General features: G+C 39.3%; 1 long non-coding RNA gene and 1 other non-coding gene across 4 annotated transcripts in view; one reads left to right on the top strand and one right to left on the bottom strand.

Annotated features, from left to right (window-relative positions):
• Positions 1 to 20,215, bottom strand: part of LOC105493506 (uncharacterized) — a 51,952-nt gene that overhangs the window by 6,558 nt on the left and 25,179 nt on the right. The window lies entirely within an intron of this gene.
• On the top strand, positions 9,859 to 10,068 carry LOC112428856 (small nucleolar RNA U3). The gene has a single exon (XR_003020923.1). It is a non-coding gene; the product is annotated as a small nucleolar RNA U3 (small nucleolar RNA).

Raw genomic sequence — 20,215 nt, 5'->3', positions numbered from 1 at the left:
TAAATGGTATTTTACTATATAAATGGTATTTTGCCTTACCTAGACAGTTTCCTTCCTGAAAAGGAATTTGATGCCATTTGTTAAGTGGTAAGGGGAGGGGGAAGGTAATAACCATATAACCACAAAAAAATCACAAATACATATGTAAAAGCCAAATGTTCCATCCTTTGCAAACAAACATACTGAAACCACTTCTTCCGTCTCAATAGGGTGTCAGATTTTGAGCTTATTTTTCGGTGATGGTGATGATAGAGTTGAGAAATATTTGAGAGACCTTTTGCTGGAACTAGTCATGGCCACAGGATTTACTTTTTTCTCAGTACAGCATCAGGGATGAAATACATGGGCTTATAAGTCAAAAACCAAAGTCAAGTGAATTTATTAATCTGCCTTTGTAAGCATTCACACAGAGCACAGCTTATAAGCTGAAAGTCCCACATCTGCTGAACAAAATTCCCCCCTTTGCCTAGCTGAAACTGTCCTTCACGTATCAATCATGGAACTGCAAATGCCAGCCATTGAGATTTATTGACGTGTCACAATGCAGAATCAATTACTTTAGTTTGAAAACATTTTTGTCTGTTTCATCACAACCCAATAATCAAATTTCTTTAATAAAACTTATGAACTTTATGTAAACCCAAAATATGTGCAGTATGACAGCCAAAACAACAAATGCAGTTTTGACCTGCATTAATATGGTGTCCAGATCAAGGAGCAATGTCATATAGCAGTGTTTCTCAATTCTTTTGTCATTATCACTCTCTAAGGAGCTTTTTAATACACGTCTTTATAATTGTCACTTGTCCCATGAAATGTTTTGTGTGTATGTCTGGGATTTATATTTAAGAAGTATGTTTTTTTGCCCACCAAGAACCAATTTTTACCCCCTTGGGAATGATAGCTCCCCTCTTAAGAATACATGCTGAATGGCAAGGCCTCCAATTATATCAAACTTACAAATTGATTTTAGAACCTATATTTATCCCCCTTCTTGTTTAATTCTCATGCAACAAAAATAATTAATATATATTATATTATAGAGCTTAATATTTAATCACAATGAAGTAATATTTCAGGCAAATAGAACCAATTGAGTATTTTCTTCATCATCACTGGTGATTTGATTATTACCTTAAAGACAGAATGTTTTAAATTTGCAGGCATCTGCATATCAACTTTCCTTGTTTTGCATTCTTTAGTCAACATAATGGTTCTCAAATTTTAATGAGCAGAAGAATTTCTGGACAGAATTATATACAATATCTTATGTACTCTCTATTATGAGTCAGTTAGGGCTTTTTCAGAAGTAATTTTGGTTATTCTCAATTCTCACCTTCCAGGCTAATTTTAGAACCTAACAATTACATGATTCCACACAATTCTATACATTCTTCAGAACTTAGTAGAGTCTGGGTTCAGTTCTGAGCACTGGTTTTAAGAGAGACAATCACAAACTAAATTATGCTTTCCTAGAAGATCACAACCATGGCATGAAAAAAAAAAATGATTGCATTAATTAGGGACAGTTAGCCTGAGAAAAGAATGCTTAGGGAAACCCTAATAACTGTCTTCAAATATTTGAATAAGCAGCAAGAGGTATTAAACATTAGAGTGAACAAGTGAAAGATAGCACAATATGCTACCCCAAAACTTGCTACTTTGGCATAAGGATTATTAAGAAGCAGATACAAGAAAAGCTCTTGCCCTTCCATTATTTGCCTAAATAGCAAGACATAAATTTGTCAAGGTATCCTCCTTCCCCTCTCTACCACAAAGGAAGAAGTTAATCATCAGAGACAGTGCTAGACCCTTCTCAGTCCAAAGGTGGGCACCAGAAAAATTTACATCACCAACTTTGCTAACCTTAGCCCTTACTTACTACTAGTTTCCCCCATATATTTGTCTTCTCACCATTTATCACCTCGGGAAACTCAAAGTCCTTTTCCTTTGTCTTGTCACTTCCCTCAAAAAACATGTATTGTGTTTTGTTAAGGTGCTACATAAACCCAAGTTCTACCTCCCGCTTTGAGTTACTCATCACTGGGTGCTCCCATGTATATGCACAATGCACATACTAATAAACTTATGTTTATATTTTTTCTTGTTAATCTTTTTTTTTGTTTTTGGACTTCTTGTTGTTGTTTTTGAGATAGAGTTTCGCTCTTGTTGCCCAGGCTGGAGTGCAATCTCGCCCAGGGCGTGATCTCGGCTCACTGCAACCTCCACCTCCCAGGTTCAAGCGATTCTCCTACCTCAGCCTCCCAAGTAACTGGGATTACAGGCATGTGTCACCACGCCCGGCTAAGTTTGTATTTTTAATAGAGATGAAGTTTCTCCACGTTGGTCAGGCTGGTCTCAAACTCCCGACCTCAGGTGATCCGCCCGCCTCAGCCTCCCAAAGTGCTGGGATTACAGGTATGAGCCACCATGCCTGGCCTAATCTGTCTTTCAGTAGTCTAACTTATAGGACCCAGCAAATGAGCCTGAAATGGGTAGAAGAAAAACCGTTGTTCCTTCTCTACACTAGTTATGAGCTGATACTAGAGTAAGACCACCACGGTTCAAATCCTTTGGCCTTACGAAGGTTATATAACGAACTCATGCCTTAATTTCCTCATCTAAAAAAATGTGGGCATTAATAGAACTTACTTTGTTATGTGGACATTTTATCCATGGAGTTAAAGTGAAGATTATATGGGTGAATATCTCTAAAGTGCCAAGAACACTGGCTAGTAGATATTATGCACTATCCCAGGAAATTGCAACAGCTCTAAGATACTGATTACTAATTTCAGGAAAAACTTCCTTGCAGTGTAGTGAACGCCCCTTTGCTGGAAGCTGTCAAGGAGAAACCGGTTGATTATCTGTCAATAATAGAGTGAAACAGAATAGATCATAGGCCGAGGGCCAGGATACATGATCTCTCAGAACTCATCAAGTCTAGGACTCAATGCATATGCAGAACCACCTCCCTAATTTTCTCCAAGCTTAAACTACTTCAATATTTGGTCTGAGGGAAGTTGTTTGCAAAACTGACCAATAAACAAAATCCCACACGGCAGTGGCCTGAAAATCTTCCCTATGCGGTTAGTGACGTGTCCCCATTCCTGTTCAACCACATCGCTGAGCACATTGGCTACCTGAACGGTGGAGCTGACTGACTACCCCCCTTCGTCCTTACACTGAAAATTCTTTGTTAGCCACCCAATGACTGAACAACTGCCAGTTCCTGCTGAAAATATGCCTCGACCTTAGATGGACTATGTTTCCCTTGATGCGAACAATGAAGAGCCTTCACTGCTAGAAAAGAAACTATATCACAATCCTTGTTGTGATACGGCTACCCAGGGTCCATACTCCATACAGCATATTAAAAACAACAGACTAAGCAGCTTTATTTTACAGTATATACATAGCTCCAACTAACTGGGGGCAGGCAACTATTTCCATTTAATTTCTAAAACTGATCTGACTAGTTATTAATATGTCACCTATTCATGACCGCAGATACAAATTTTATAAATCCAGTTTGAAAATGATTAATCTAATGGACTTTTCTTGTTTTTCTTTCTTTTTTTCTTTTTTTTTTTTTTTAACCTTTCTTTGGTACTTGACAATTCTTTCATTACCTGCCTATTGAAAACTCTCTTCCCCCTTGACTTAGTGACTCACAAGTCTTACATTCTCCATCCTTTAACTGCACCATCTCTGTTTCCAGCCCTCCCTGCACTCCTCCTGTTGTGGTCATTAGGCTTCTGCTCTTTGCACTCTTCTCCCTGTGAAGTTATCCCTTTGTCTTAACTCCAAACACCATCAGTCTCAAGCAATCTAAAAAGGCTCCTTAGGGAGTGATAATGACAAAAGGTTTGAGAAGAAATGCTATGCAATATTGCTCCTTTCTTTGGATACCACATTAATGCAATTCAAAATTGCATATTGTTGTTTTAGCAGTCACATTGCAAGCATGTTTGGTTTAAATAAAACTCATTAGTTTTGCAAAAGAAATTTGATTATTGAGATATGATAAAATAGACAAAAAGGCTTTTTTTAACCTAAAGTAATTGATTTTGCATTGTGACGTGGCAATCTTAATGGCTGACATGTGTACTTCCAATGATTGATGAATTGAGGTACTTTTAGCTCTGGCTTTGACCCAGACACCAGTTGGAGAGTTGTGGTTTCAGGATGTCTCCATGCAAAGGCTTCTCCCATGACCCCATCCAAACATGCCTAAAAATAATACCATTCCTGCTTACTTTCCACTACTTGAATACTCTTTGTACTCAGATCTGAAAACCCAACTGTCTTTGACTCTTTTCTTCTACTTCATCTTAATAGTTTCCCTGTAGCCAATGAGCTACAATGTCTCACTGACATTTCCCATAAGCCACCACTTCCCTGCCTTTTCCTTGTATTCTCATTTAAACTTTCACAATCTAAGGTCTGGATTACAACAAAAGTTCAACTGTTCTTGTTGCCTCTGGCCTTCTTCCTCTCAAATCCAGCACATTAGCCTCCTAAAACACAAGTTTTTACTAATTCATTAATTCTTCATCCAATAAATATTTATTGAACACCAACCTATATGCCAGGAAGACACTCCAGAGTGGTAGCCACACAAGAGGTACCCCATAAATCTTTGTGGAAAGTTTGTAAAATTCTTATATTTATTTAGATTTAGTGAAGATTCTTTGAGCAACTTGACACTGCTGATGCTTATTAGAGGGGATTGAGTCAAATGACCTGGTTTGCAAACTTTCTTAGCATAGCAGTGTAACATATTGAAAATTGTTCCTCAGGGGCCACTGTGAGAGGCTCACACTCCATATTAATGCTTCAATGTCCCCTTCCAGTTTGCCATGGTACAAAGGACAAAGTCAAGGGAATGTGAGAGGAATAAAGGTGTTCTTATTCTTGTTATTTATTTGCCTAGCCAATACCCCCACATGGGGTCAGGCTTACAAATGAAAGAAGTATGGAGTTGTTATTTCTTAAGGCTCATCAAAAAAGCCTTTGACCAAAAATATATCACGTTCTGGGCCAACTTCATAGTGAAATTTCACAAGTTATTTTTTAGAATTAAAACATCAAGAGCGCAGCCTAAAATGTTATTAGGGAAACTACATATTAAACCATGGTCTGCCTTTAATTTCTTACTACCCAATAAGCTATGTTCAACAACACTTCAAATATTTGTAGTCTCTTGCACATCTTCACTTTCTTTTCATTCCTGCTGCTGCCATGTGAGGTCAGGCTCCACCAGGACTCGCATGCAGATTTGTACAGGTTGAACACTGGACATCTCCAGGGTGTACCATTACCATAGACTACAAAACAACCTATACTTCTCAATCAGCCTTTTCTTCTCTCATTTCTATTGTAGTTTAAACAAAATTTACTTATCTAGCATAAAGTATAGATAGTATATGTATAAAATATAAGGCCCTTCTTTTCCAAACAGAATTTCCATAATATAAAACTTCAATCCTCTTATTCCATATAGCTCCACTTGCTGTTCACCTACTGGCCTCATGTTGAACATGATGACATTTGATCAATCAGTTCCTCTAACCCAAATATTCTTTACTTCTCTTTGTTCTCTCCCAGTTCATATCTGTCCTCTAAGTTCTAGTCTAAATCCTGTCTCTTCCATAAAACCTTCCCAGACTATTCCAGCTCAATGTTCTCTCTCTGCTGTACTCTTCCAACAAATGCCATACAGTCTACTTATTTCACACATGTTTTTTGCAGAATAATTTTTACGTACATATTTTCTTTTAAAGAAACTGCAAAATTATCAATGACAGAAGCATGATTTACTATTATTTTTATGTTTTTTATTAAAAACCAGACAATGTTGATGTTGAGAAAACTCAGTGAGCTGCACATTTTAAAGCATCTTTCTGTGTGTGTAATATAATTCAATAATTTAGGCCAGGCACAGCGGCTCACGCCTCTAATCCCAGCACTTTGGGAGGCAGAGGCGGGTGGATCACTTGAGGTCAGGAGGAGACCAACCTGGCCAACACAGCAAAACCCCATCTCTATTTTAAAAAATAGAAGAAGAATTAGCCGGGTGTCATGGCACATGCCTGTCGTCCCAGATCCTTGAGAGGCTGAGGTGGGAGAATTGCTTGAACCCAGGAGGCAGAGGCTGCAGTGAGCTGAGATCATGCCACTGCACTCCAGCCTGGGCAACAGAGTAATATGTCTCAAAAAAAAAAAATCAACAATTTGACAAACAGAACAATATTCGGTTATCATTTGATGGTGTCTCCCAAAAGTTAATGTGCTGGAGAGAATCTTTCTCCCTTGATGAATGGACTAATATCACTAACACTGGAGGGTTTATTATTACAGAAGTGGCTTTGTTATAAAAGCAAGCGCTCTTTGGCTCTCTTGCTTTTGCCTTCTCACCATAATATGCCCTCTGCCTTGCTATGACACAGCAAAAGGCCTTCACCAAATGCCAGCACAATGCTCTTGGACTTTCCATCTTCTAGAACCATGAGCTAAATAAACTTCTTTTCCTTATAAATTACCCAGTCTATAGGATTCTATTGTAGCAACAGAAAACAGACTAAGACAAATACATATAACTGATACCAAGTAACTGATTGTTAGTTCAAGTCAACGGAATAAATATGAAGGCATACAACACAAAATTGAAAACATTCAATTGAAGTGGGTGTGAGACTCATGAATTGAACATAAAAAGTTTTTGAATATTAGTTATTGCTAGGAGGACAATATCACTTGAACTGCTAAATTGGAAAAATTAGATAGATAATGGGAAAAATTTACTGCAAAAATATTTGTTGAGTATCTACTATGTATAAGTTCTGTTCTAGGCCCTGAGCAAAATATCTATAATTAAATAGCCCTCATGGAACTCACAAGTTAATGGGGCTTTGTGACAGTATATGTTACAGAGTTTCAATCAATAACTGTCTTTGGGTTCAGCCAAATTGTGTATTCAGACATTCACAATTATCTAGAAGTTTTAAGCCAGTTTTATAAAATTGGTAAGGATTTAGACTAAAATTTGCAATATAACAACATAAGGATCAAAAAGTAACAACTTGATTGCTATTCAGAACTGTTTCAATTTATGAGAACTGAAGGAAACCATTGGCTTCCAAGGACAGATTTGAAGCTGCCAAATATGAAAGAACCTACGTTCTCATTATACCTCAGACTCAAACTGGCTGTGAGACGCTGGGAAAGTCACCCAATCTCTCGGAGCCACATTTCTCTCTACGTAAAAATGAGGATACTGGACTACATGATCTCAAAGAGAACTTCTATTGATAGTGTTCTAGGAGTCTTTATTTGCTGTGGGCTGGCATTTAATATAAGGCTGCCCTGTCTTGGATCTCACTCATTAGAAGTTAATAGGGAGCCAAAAAAATCATCCTCCTTGAAGATGAGATTTCCCAGGAAGTCAGGCAATGTGTGTCTATCAAGGGCCAAAGACTGTGCTTTCTCCTCTACAACATGTTTCCCTCTATCAAGTTTGATAGACAATGTTTGATAGAGATAGTTTTGAATGCCTAAAAGTAAGAATATGCACATCTTATTTCTACAATCTCCTAAGGTGGTTCCAAGGTGCCCCTGTGGTTACAGTTTGAAGAAGACCAAAAAGTGCTTACAATACTTGTAGCATCGTTTTCAGGGGTTTTCTGTGTACCCTCAGCAGCAAAGACATGGCAGGGCACATCTTCAGTTGTGGACATGCTGGTGCCAGAGCTGTCACAAATGTCCAAGTACACAGTTCTACAGAGACGCTTTGAACCAAGGGGAAGCACAAGGCCTGACAAGGCTGGGGGAATGCCCCCATATAACTCCCCTGTATTTGAAAAACAGAGATCCAAAAATTGAAACTTCTGCTCATAAGTTGGCAGCAGAGCTGTGGGAAAAGTTTTGGATGGAAGGAAAGCCAGTGAATATTGATCTTTTGGCTCTTCCTTTTCATAAAAGGCAAAAATGACTCTTCTCTTAATGAAGGATGGCTGGGAGAAGCTTAGAAGATGCACTGATTTGGTTTCATTCTAGTCAGTTTATCTAAACCAGATCCAAATGATCTAAGACTTTCTGGGTTATAAAATGGGACTGGAATTCTTAGGGCAGACATGTACAATTTCCACGGCGCCCTATTTCTTGTCATCCTTTCAGCAGTGTGGTGCCAGCAAAAACCAGCTAATAGACTCTTATGATCCAAAATTAATTTGGAAAAAAAAATAACCCGCCAGAATTTTTTAACCTAAAAAACAGGGCGGCAATTTAGGTTGGATTTGCATTTTCGGCAAAGGTTCACATTAGTCTTATTTTTATGTTTGTGGATTCACTCAGGTCTAATCTTAATAAGGACAGTTTTAGAGGCCTGGGCAGATTTTGAATGACTGATGGGCACCAATAAAGCTGGAAGAGTGCTAGAGTCCACCGGAAGTTCCGGGAGAGTCGTTGGAATCATCTCCTTAAACACCCAGGTTTCTACCTAGAAGTGGGTACCTTCCTCATTAATTACCCTCCTTTTTGGAAAAGGAGAAACTGAAAGGACAGGCTGTTTTGTTAATAAGATTTATTTTTTACTAAACTCTAAAAGGTTTAACTTCTACCATGGAGCCTACCCTGACTCTAATTCATTTTATTATTTTGCTTCTCTGAACTACAATATTTACCAGACACTTTACTTTTAAAATTGGTAATATCACTCTTTTTGTTCTCTTATAGTCACATAAGAGACAGGCTAATAGAAACAAATTGATCCAAGTTTGTGTTTAGTTAGATAAAACTTAGGTAGCAAGATGAAGCTTAGGTAGTTAAGATGAAGATAGGTAGTTTGCTTCTTTCAACGATAACATTTGCCAGAAATTTTACTTTTAAAATTGGTAATATCACTTTTTGTAGCTTATAGTGACAGGAGAGATAGGTTAATAGAAATAAATAATCCAAGTTTGTAGTTTAGCAAAATGAAGCTTAAGTAGTTAAAATTAACACTCAATTAGAAATTCATGTTCAACTGACATACAACTCATTTCATTACATTTGCTAAACGTGATTTTCATAACAGTTAAATCAGTCAGCTTTTAAATTATGTTCAAACAATAATCTATTATTAAGTTGTTAGTGTTTTAAAGAGAGGCATGGATTTATTTTTGATTTTTAAAATAACATCTTAAAGCCAACACTTATGTTAATTCCCAGTTTAGTTTCTTCTAAAATATTTCTACTCTGATAACAAATTGGGGCATACAAATTTGGTAACATTGTTTCTTATTTTTAAAAACTTAAATGTGAAATGGTGTGATTTATAATAATAAAGAAATACCAGTAAAAATGTAATTTTTCATTGGTACACATAGTAGCTATTTTATTTTATTTTATTTATTTATTTTTTCAAGATGGAGTCTTGCTCTGTTATATAGGCTGGAGTGCAGTGGCACTATCTCAGCTCACTGCAACCTCTGTCTCCCGGGTTCAAGCAATTTTCCTGCCTCAGCCTCCTGAGTAGCTGGGATTACAGGTGCCCAACACCAAATCCAGTTAATTCTTGTATTTTTAGTAGAGATGGTGTTTCACCATGTTGGTCAGGCTGGTCTCAAACTCCTGACCTTGTGATCCGCCCGCCTCAGCCTCTCAAAGTGCTGGAATTACAGGTGTGAGCCACTGTGTCCGGCCTAGTAGCTAGTTTATTTTTAATCACATTAAAACAGCATTTAAATGATATATATTTAAATTAATCTTAAAACAACCATCCTGATATACCTAGGATCTACCTACATTTTAGTTACAACTTAATTATCAACCAGATCCATAAGTTATCTGTCTTTGTGGAATCAATAAAACTATGCTAAGACTATACTTTCAGGGATTATTTCAGATAAACTTCTAGAGTTTTTCTGAACCTGTAGAGCACCAGAAACCATGAAAAGAGGGTGTAGCATTCTCTCCTGAGTGTGAGGCCGGCTCTTGGTGCTACCTCACTGAAACCACCATAGCCACTAATGAGCATTCTTCTCTTACTCTGAGAGAGTAAGGAAGAGATGACACAGTCTGAGTGGTTTTCTTTCTTTTTTCTTTTCTTTTCTTTTCTTTTCTTTTCTTTTCTTTTTCTTTTTTTTTGAGACGGAGTCTCGCTCTGTCGCCCAGGCTGGAATGCAGTGGCGAGATCTCGGTTCACTGCAAGCTCCGCCTCCTGGGTTCATGCCATTCTCCTGCCTCAGCCTCCCGAGTAGCTAGGACTACAGGCGTCCGCCACCAGGCCCGGCTATTTTTTTGTGTTTTTAGTAGAGATGGGATTTCACCGTGTTAGCCAGGATGGTCTCGATCTCCTGACCACGTGATCTGCCAGCCTCGGTCTCCCCAAGTGTTGGGATTACAGGTATGAGCCACCGCGCCCCACTTGAGTGGTTCTCATTTTAAAAATAAAATTAAATTTGTAAAGAAATAAAAGTGTGCTTTTGTCTACTTTATAGAAAATCTAGTTCTATTGACAAATTCATACCTATATCTTTAATATACATAGACATATCCACATATGCATGCACACACACACACACACACACACACACACCCCACACACACCAATCAGTAAAACTCAAGTAAGGGAATGTTGCTTTGTAAATGGTTTATACTCAATATTCCCTACTCAAGTGAGGCTTTGATATAAAGCAGTAATCTCAAGATATCATTCCAAAATATGCAGGAAAACAGTAAGAAAATAGATATGTTTATTTACACGAATATGTAAATATTTATATTTATTATAAAGCTGCTTAAATATTGAAATCTCAGAATTTTGTGCTATAAAGTACAGAAGAGGTAGTTAACCATGTTTTCTTGTTGTTTATTTTAATGCATTCCTTCATTCTCTGGACTATATTTTTGAGGAGTTTTTGTGGTTGGCAACTGATAAATTGTATAAAACTTCATAGATAGGCCAGGTGCTGTGGCTCATGCCTGTAATTCCAGCACTTTGGGAGGTCGATGTGGGTAGATCACTAGTTCAGAAGATCAAGACCATCCTGGCCAACACGGTGAAACCCCGTCTCTATTAAAAATACAAAAAATTAGCCGGGTGTGGTGGTGGGCGCCTGTAGTTCCAGCTACTTGAGAGGCTGAGGCAGGAGAATGGCATGAGCCTAGGAGGCAGAGCTTGCAGTGAGCCGAGATTGTGCTACTGCACTCTACACTCTAGCCTGGGCGACAGAGCAAGACTCCATCTCAAAAAAAAAAAAAAAAGAAAAGAAAAGAAAAAAAAAACTTCATAGATATCAGAATGTCAACTTAGCCCTTTCTAGAATTTTTAGATCAGCTCACTTTTTGAAAAGGCTCTGTAGCTATTGCCCCATAATTGGTTGTTTCAAAAAGATTCCAGAAGTCACTCTCTTAGTTTGCTTGGACTGCTACAACAAAATATATTAGATTGGGTAATTTATAAATAATATAAATTTGTTGCTTACAGTTCTGCGAGCTGTAAAGTTCAACATTAAGGCACCAGCAGATTTGGTGTCTGGTGAGCAGTCATTCCTCATTGTTGGAGAACAACAGGGCAGGAAGGTAAAAGGGTAAATAAGATCCCACCGGCCTCTTTATAAGAGCATTAATTTCATTCACGAGGGCTGATGACCTAGTCACCTCTCAAAGCCTCCACCTCTTAATAACAATACATTGTAGAGTAGATTTGAACATGCAAATTTTGAAGAAACGCAAGCATTCAAACCATAGCATCCCACCCCGGCCCTCCAAAATGTATGTCCTTCTCACATAAAAAATACATTAATTCCATCCCAATAGCCTTAAATGTCTTAATTCGTTCCAGCATCACCTTGGAAGTCTAAAGTCCAGAGTCTTATCTGACTATCATCTAAATATGATATGTGTGAGACTCAAGGTACAATGCATTCTGAAGTGAATTGCTTTCCGGCTGTGAACATGTGAAATTAAACAAGTTATGTGCTTCCAAAATACAATGACTGGCATAGGATAGACATTCCCTAAAGGGACAAATAGGGAGGAAGAAAGGGGTAGCTGGTCCTAAGCAAGTTCAAACCTCAACAGGGCAAACAACATTAAATATTGAAGTCTTGAGAAACATCATCTCTGACTCCATGCCCTGCCTTCTGGACACATTTGGGTAGGAGTTGGGCCTTCAAGGCTCCAGGTGGTCCCACCTCCATTGCTTTACTAGGCAAAGCCCACACTGCAGCTCTCACAGATTGGAGTTCAGTGCCTGCAGCTCTCTGAGGCTAGAATTGCATGGTTGTGGCTTTATAAGAATGGGGTTATGGAGGAGCCCTGCATCCCCAGTTCCACTAGGCATTGTTGTAGTAAGGGCTCTCTGCTGTGGCCCTACCCCCATGGCTCCACTAGGCATTGTCCTGGTGAAGGCTGTCTGTGGTGGCCACACTCCTGTGGCAGTTCTCTGCCTGGGTCATCAAGCTTCTGGGTCATTCTTTGAAATATTGGTGGCTCCAGGTGGCCCCACCTCCGTGACTTTGCTAAGCAAAGCCCACAGTCACACGCCCACGACCAGTGCACTCTGTGACTGGTGGAGATGAGACTGCATGGACACCACCAAGATTTCCACTTGGAGGAGCAGCCAAGGCTGCACCTGTACCACTACGGTTGAACCTGAGGTGACTGAGGAGAAATGCAGGGAGCAGAGCCTTGGGGCAGTGTAAGACAGTGAACCGCAAATGTCCATAGATACCCTGGGACCCTCTTTTGAAATTGTTCTTTTCCAAAGGCCTTGGCGTTGTAGACTTGTAATGAGCAGGGCAGTTCTGACAATCTCTGAAATGCCTTTGGGATTATACTCTGATTGTCCTGATGAATAACATCTGGCTTCCTTATATCTGTAGTAATCCTCTTATCAAATGTCTGCTTGATCATACCTCTAGTGTTCTCTCCTGTACACATTTTATCATTTTTTACAGGCTGAGAATTTTCCAAAGCTTTAAGTTCTGCTTCCCTGTTAATTATAAATTCCATCTTTAATTCATTTCTCTCTTCCCACATTTTACTGTCAAGCGAAGCCATGCTATACCCTCAACACTTTGCTTAGATATTTCTTCTGCCAAATATTGTATTTCATCACTTGGAAGTTTTATCTTCCGTAAAGCACTAAGACTTGGACAAAATTTGCCAAGTTCATTGCCATCTTATACCAAGGATCACCTTTCCTTCAGTTTTCAGTAACAAGGTCTTTATTTCTGTTTGAGACCTCATCAAAATGGCCTTTAGGGTCCATATTGTTTATGACCACTTGGGTAATTTCTAAGAGGACTGAAGTCTCTACATCTCTCCTATTCTGAGCCTCCACCAGAATCGTCCTTAATCCTCCATTCACAGAAATGTAGGTTGTTTCTAGCATGTACCTCCAAACTATTTCAAACCCTTGCCATTACCCAGTTCCAAAGCCACTTCCACATTTTTAGGTATTTGTTACAGCAGCACCTCACTTCTGTCTCAGTCTGTTCAGGCTATTATAACAAAATACTCCAGCTAGGTAATTTATAAACAACAGAAATGTGTTGCTCACAGTTCTGTACCCTGGGCAGTCTACATCAAAAGCAAGATGCCAGCAGATTCGATGTCTGCAGAGGACCTGTTCCTCATAGGGGGTGCCTTCTGTGTGCTTACATTGCGAAGGAGTAAACAAGTTCCTTCAGGTCTCTTTTATAAGGGCACTAATCTCATTCATGAGGGCAGAACCTCCCAAGGGCCCCACCTCCCAAAGGCCCCATCTTTTAATATCAACACTTTAGGGATTTGATTTCAATATGTAAATTTTGGAGGAACACAAACATTCAGATCATATCAGTCACCTAAGACCACTGTAGATTTTTTAATGGTAAGCGTTGTTTCCTCTTTAGGGCAGTTAGAATCTTCCTTTATACTTGAAGCTTCTGAATATGTATTTACACACACATTTTATTATGTGAATCTCTGTTTGCTAATGCAGACCAAGAAGGTAAACCTATTAGTATCACATAATCTTTTATCTCTGGGAAGGTTTCTTTGTGTTTTTTGTTTCTTTGTTTGTGAATGAAAATACTTATTATTCAGGAGTTGGATCTCCATGAATTGTCCTTCATATGTGCTAACAGTTCTCTCATATTTTTATCTTTATGCTAATTTATTCTGAATTCTGAGATTGTTTCTAAGTTTATTGTTTAATTCATTCTTTAAATTTTCTGTAATATTGAGTCTATTTTTTCCCTATTTTAAGACATATTTTACTTTCATTAGAGTTTTTGTTTTGAAAAAATTCTTATCTCAGCCTGTTTCAAAATACATGTCCTCATTGAGAACAAGATGTTTTCTAAATACTTCTTATACTTCATTAAATAAACCTATTTAGGAGGAAGCAGACTTCTGAGTAACTAATGCTTTGCTCTTCTCTCTCGTTGCAACATATTTTCAATGTCTCATATTTTTCTGTTTACTCATTCTTGAGTAATGTAATGAACATGCTCTGAAATGCTGGTTTAAAACACTCATTCGATATTCTTTTCATATATAGAAAAATACTTAGGCCTGGTGTTGAAAAACAATGCATTTAAAGGACTTTACTCTCACCAATGCCTACCTGTTGGCCATTTACCTCCATGCTAATCTATAATTGGAGAGCAAATTGTTGCCCAATGGGTTCGAAACAAATGCAAAATCCTTCACCAGAGCAGAGGTCTTTATTCTCATCTTTTAAGCCATGCAAATAGATTCAGCCTGAATTCCAAGAGTAACAAAAGACAGATAGGAGAAGCATCCAAGTGTCAAGCTCCTGTTGCGTAGGAGAGAGTTCTATGCTTTTCATTGTCCCCTATGCCTTACTTACTACAAAGATGATTTATGATGAAGTTTGTAAGGCTTAAACTTCAAGATCTCTCACTTGCACAAGGCCCTTGCAATGTCTGTGAGAGTCTCTAACAAAGTGATTAACATGGTCAAATATTTTTGTAAAGTTTGTAAAACTTAGATATTTGATCCACTCAATCTTCCTGTATGTCAGGTGACTATTAAGTAGCCATAGTCACCCGAGATCCTAATAAAAAATTAAGTTTGAGATAAATTTAGTTTGTTTTTGGTGGAATATATTTGTGTAGATCACAGACACTTTCCTAAACAGTTAAATCATTGCTAGCCATGCACCAAGACGGTGAATGACTTGGAAATAAACCCCACGTCACTCCTAAACAGAGGTCAAACTTTTGTTAACTCTCAAATTACTGTATCACAGGAAAGGTGGAGTTCCTTCTATAGCTTACAGTTGGTAACTTCCTCAAACTCTTAGGGATTTAGAGGAGCTCACACTCACTTTTGCCATTGGTTCTTCCTGAATATTAACAATCTTTGTTGACTTTAAAGAAAATGCACTCCATATGTTTCAGAATCATTTGTGCTTAAATCACCACATGGGAGACATAAATATTCAATATACACATGTAGAAATGTATTTAGATGTGGAAGAGACTACTTTTTATTTTTAAAATGAATAGTTCTTGTATTGATCTCTGATGGGGAAAAAAGAAAAAAAAGATTCTTTCCCAGGTGTGGCCGCTCATTCTACAGGTGATTCAGGCTCTGGGAAGGTGTCCTCCCATTGACCTTGAGTCATTATAGCAAATATTCTGGCTACAGCTGTACAAGAAGTTAATTTAGCAGGAAGGAGTTCAGCCTCTTAGTTCCATGCTCTTTAGCCCCACTGAAGACCAAGGCATCATGTCTTCTGTGTCTTAATCCAAGGCCAGGAGCCATATATTTGGTCTAAAAGTAATGAGACTCTGTTCTTCTCCTGACTCTTCTACTAGGCAGCCATTCAACTTTGAAGAAGCAATCTACTGAGATTCAGCCTGTTTAATCACATAGGAATGATGCAGATACTTCCATCTTAATATTTTTAATGTACATATTGAGAAAATAAACTTTTTTTTTTTTTTTGAGATGGAGTCTCGCTCTGTCGCCCAGGCTGCAATGTAGTGGCACGATCTTGGCTCACTGCAAGCTCCGCCTCCCGGGTTCATGCCATTCTCCTGCCTCAGCCTCCCGAGTAGCTGGGACTACAGGCACCTGCCACCATGCCTGGCTAATTTTTTGTATTTTTAGTAGAAAGGGGGTTCACCATGTTAGCCAGGATGGTCTCGATCTCCTGACATCATGATCCGCCCGCCTCGGCCTCCCAAAGTACTGGGATTACAGGCATGAGCCACTGCACCCGGCCTCAAGAAAATAAACATTTTTTAAAAAGAGCAAGGCCACATGTGACGGCTCACACCTGTAATCCTAGCACTTTAGGAGGCTGAGGCAAGAGGTTCACTTGAGCCCAGGAGTTTGAGACGAGCCTGGGAAACATGGTGATATTCCATCTCTACAAAAAATACAAAAATTAGCTGGGCTTGGTGGCATGCACCTGTAGTTCCAGCTACTTAAGGGGTTGAGGGTGGGAGACTCGCTTGAGCCCAGGAGGTTGAGTTGGCTGCGAGCTGTGATCACGCCACTTTACTACAGCCTGAGTGACAGAGTGAGACCCTGTTTCAAAAATAAAGGGGCAAAAGGCAAAACAATTTCTATCTCCCTTATATGGTTTTCTGGTACATTTCAATAACTATAATAATGAGGCTCAATAAGGGTTTATGGATGGAATGCTACTTCAAGGAGAAGCTAACACTCAAACTTGCAAAAGAATAGTTCTGATACCCAAGCAACAGCATAAAGGTCCTAGCAGTCATAGAATGAAGCCCCAGGAGACCCACTGCTCACACCCAGCTGCCTTTACCCCCGCCTTGGATTAGTCTTATTCTCATTTAGTGCTGTGTCACTCCACAGGGCATAAATGGATCTGGCCGTCGGTGCGGTTTCATCTTTCTCCTAACACCTACCATAGCCTCTTTTTTTCATGCTTACCAGGCAGAAAGGTGGTACAGCCCTCTGTGCCTTCTAGCGCTAGGGGATTTAACCACACGGAGATCCAGATGGATAAATTCTGCTTGACATCACTTAAATTTCTCAAAGGCACCAAAAATCAATATATCAGAAATGAACTCTTGATCCTACCCCAAATTCTAGCTTTCACCCAGTGTTTTCTATCCCAGAATATGTGACCACCTTCTATCCCCTTGACAGAGAAAGCTACAATCATATAGATCTCCCTTTCCCTCAAAACCCATACTCCATCACCAGATCCTGTTGGCTTTGCCCCCTACATAATTCTAAAATAGTTTTTCCCCTAACATTTTCAGGGTCCAGAGCAAGGGAACACATAACATATGTGGAAATAATTTAAAAGTATAAATAAAGTGAACATGCTGTTAGGTAAGATAGTTCTATGTTTCCACCTTACCTTCATAATGATGAGGAGAGCAGGGTTCAAATAAAAAATTCTCCATCTCCTTGGAGTTCTGTGCCCTTAATTAGTGACTGGGGATTGCTGGACCACATGTCATAGATGGCAGACAACAGGCTACCCCTTATTGTCCCATCCCAGCTCCAAGAGACCTACTGTGAGGGACCTTGTGAACACACACATGGGCACTCAGGCTACATGTCCAAGTTCTGTAAGCTCTCTTCACAACCTCTGTACATAGCTGCTGCTTGTTGCCTACTAAGTCCGTTCAAGCTGCTATAATACAATTCCATAAGTGGCTTATAACAACAGAAATGCAATTCTCACAGTTCTGGAACCTGAAAGGTCTAAGATCAAGGTGCCAGCAGATTCAGTGTCCGGCGAGACCTGCTTTCTGGTTCTTACAAGGTATCTCATTATGTCTTCACATGATGAAAGGGACAAAACAGTTTTCTGGGGGCCTCTTTTTATAAAGGCACTAATCCCATTCATGAGGGCTCCACCCCTGTGATCTAATTATATCCCAAAGGCCCCACTTCCTAATAATATTATATTGTGATTAGGTTTTTGACATGTGATTTTGGAGGACGAAGACGTTCAGACTGTAGCAGAAACTCTGGAGGCTAGGGCCACATACATACTGGGGACCAGAGAGTGGTCAGAAGCAGTGGGGGAGGGCGGCTCTCTGTGAGTGAATTCTGTTGAGAGGGGCAACAGGAAGAAATAGACCAGAATGAGACCTGTGAAGTGAAAGGATCAGGTAGGGCTTCCTTGCCTGTCTAGGGATATTCCTCGGTTCTATTCATTGTCCTTTCCTTCCACTGCCACCATCCTGGGCTCTTGCCTAAACTACTTCAATAGCCTCCTAATTAATCTCTGAACATCAACTTTGTCTCTGCAGTACATTCTTCACATTATAGCCAGAATGACTTCTTGTTTTAGTGATTCAAACATCCTTGGCTTAGACTTTGGAAAGTCTAATTACTCTTGAAGTTTAGGTAAATCCTTTAATATGGTCTACAAAGATACCCCAGTTCTGGCACCTACCTACTTGTCCACTCCACTTGTCCTGGCTTTCTCCCAGTCCCTTATACTCATCTTCTTCCCACCACAGGTGTCTGTCCTCTTCCCTCTGAGTGAAATGTGCTTCTCAGTTCCCCCATTGCATCAGATTACTCCTATTTGGCCTTCAGAACTCAGCCTCCACAGGAAAACCCTGACCTGTTGGCTGTGCCCATCCCACACCACCAGGCACCTCTCCTGAACTTCCACAGTTTTACCTTCACATTGAATGGTGTAGAGTGTAGGTGCAGGGTGCTCTTGGGTCACTTAGCTGCACATTGTATCTACTGGACCACTCTCTAGCCAGGACTTCTGAAGGAAGTGTCTAAATTCCCACTGCCAGCAAGACCAGCCACATTTCTAAAGTGGGAATGACAATATCACTACACTACCTCATAAAGCTGGAAAGGAGATTAAATAAAATAATACATGTAAATCACTTCTGATGATGCTTGGTACATTTTAAGAACTAAATAAAATTTGTTATGCAACTCCCCTTTCTCAATCTTAACACACACACAAGACTGTATGCTCCATAAAAGCAGGAGCCAGGGCTGGGTGCGGTGGCTCACACCTGTAATCCCAGCACTTTGGAAGGCCCAGGCGGGTGGATCACGAGGTCAGGAGATAGAGACCATCCTGGCTACAGTGAAACCCTGTCTCTACAAAAAATTAGCCAGGTGAGGTGGCGGGCACCTGTAGTCCCAGCTACTCAGGAGGCTGAGGCAGGAGAATGGCGTGAACCCAGGAGGCGGAACTTGCAGTGAGCCAGGATCACGCCACTGCACTCCAGCCTGGGTGACAGAGCGAGACTCTGTCTCAAAAAAAAAAAGAAAAATCAGCACTGGCCAGATCAGCTGATTCATAACAGATGAATGAATGGATGAAGAGTCCCTGGCCCAGGTTTAAATGTCCTTAAAGCAAGACGAGATATCGATTTATAGGTAATTAGGAAACCCAATATCTAGCAAAGGCCTGAATTTTACTGGGTGTTTCATTACTATTTGATAAAAGAATTATCATTAAATTAATGAAATTTCATCTTTTTGTCAACCCACAGTCAAACTGGCACGCCTTGGCCCATTGCAGGAAACAGTGCACTCCTGTTGGCATAGAATGAAACACACTCAGCACACTCAGTCCTAGGCCCTGTCCTGTTGTACCTTTCACAGAATGATTTGGATAGAAGCAAAGGGAATGTGTTTGTTGAATTTAAAGATGATACAAAGCCAAAAGGTATGGGAGGAGCTAATAGAGTGTGTGCCAGATGATTCACCATTGTCTGCAACGATGACGTAAAATGATTCCATAAAAGCAAAAAGAGGCTTCATTTAAATGACCACTGGCTCCACTTTTGTGTAAATCCTTCCAAGATTTTTTTGTTCATATTTATCTCTCTGTCTACCCTTATATAAATATATATTGAGAAAGACAAATATGCACTTTTATTTTTTAGAGAATAAGTATCACATGCAATTGTAAAGCTTAATTTTTTTCTGACTAATGCCACGTTATTAAATATTCTTCTATAATGTCACTTTTCAATACCACAGTAGGCATTCTGTAATTTATTTAACCATTGCATGATTGGTTTCAATTTTGTTATTTTTGACATTGTTGCCATGAACATTCTTATAACTGAATGTTTGCCCATAACCATTAATTCCTTAAGATAGTTTGTGAAATATGGTTGTTGACATGTATATATATGTTGCTAACTTGCTTTCCAAAAAAGCCATATATATATTACTCTCCCACAGTGGTATGTGAGGGTCCTTGTTTTCCTGCTCCTTTGCTAAAATT

Source organism: Macaca nemestrina, chromosome 1, assembly GCF_043159975.1.
Source record: "Macaca nemestrina isolate mMacNem1 chromosome 1, mMacNem.hap1, whole genome shotgun sequence".
Taxonomy (NCBI): domain Eukaryota; kingdom Metazoa; phylum Chordata; class Mammalia; order Primates; family Cercopithecidae; genus Macaca; species Macaca nemestrina.
This window is presented reverse-complemented; position numbering and strand designations above follow the sequence as displayed.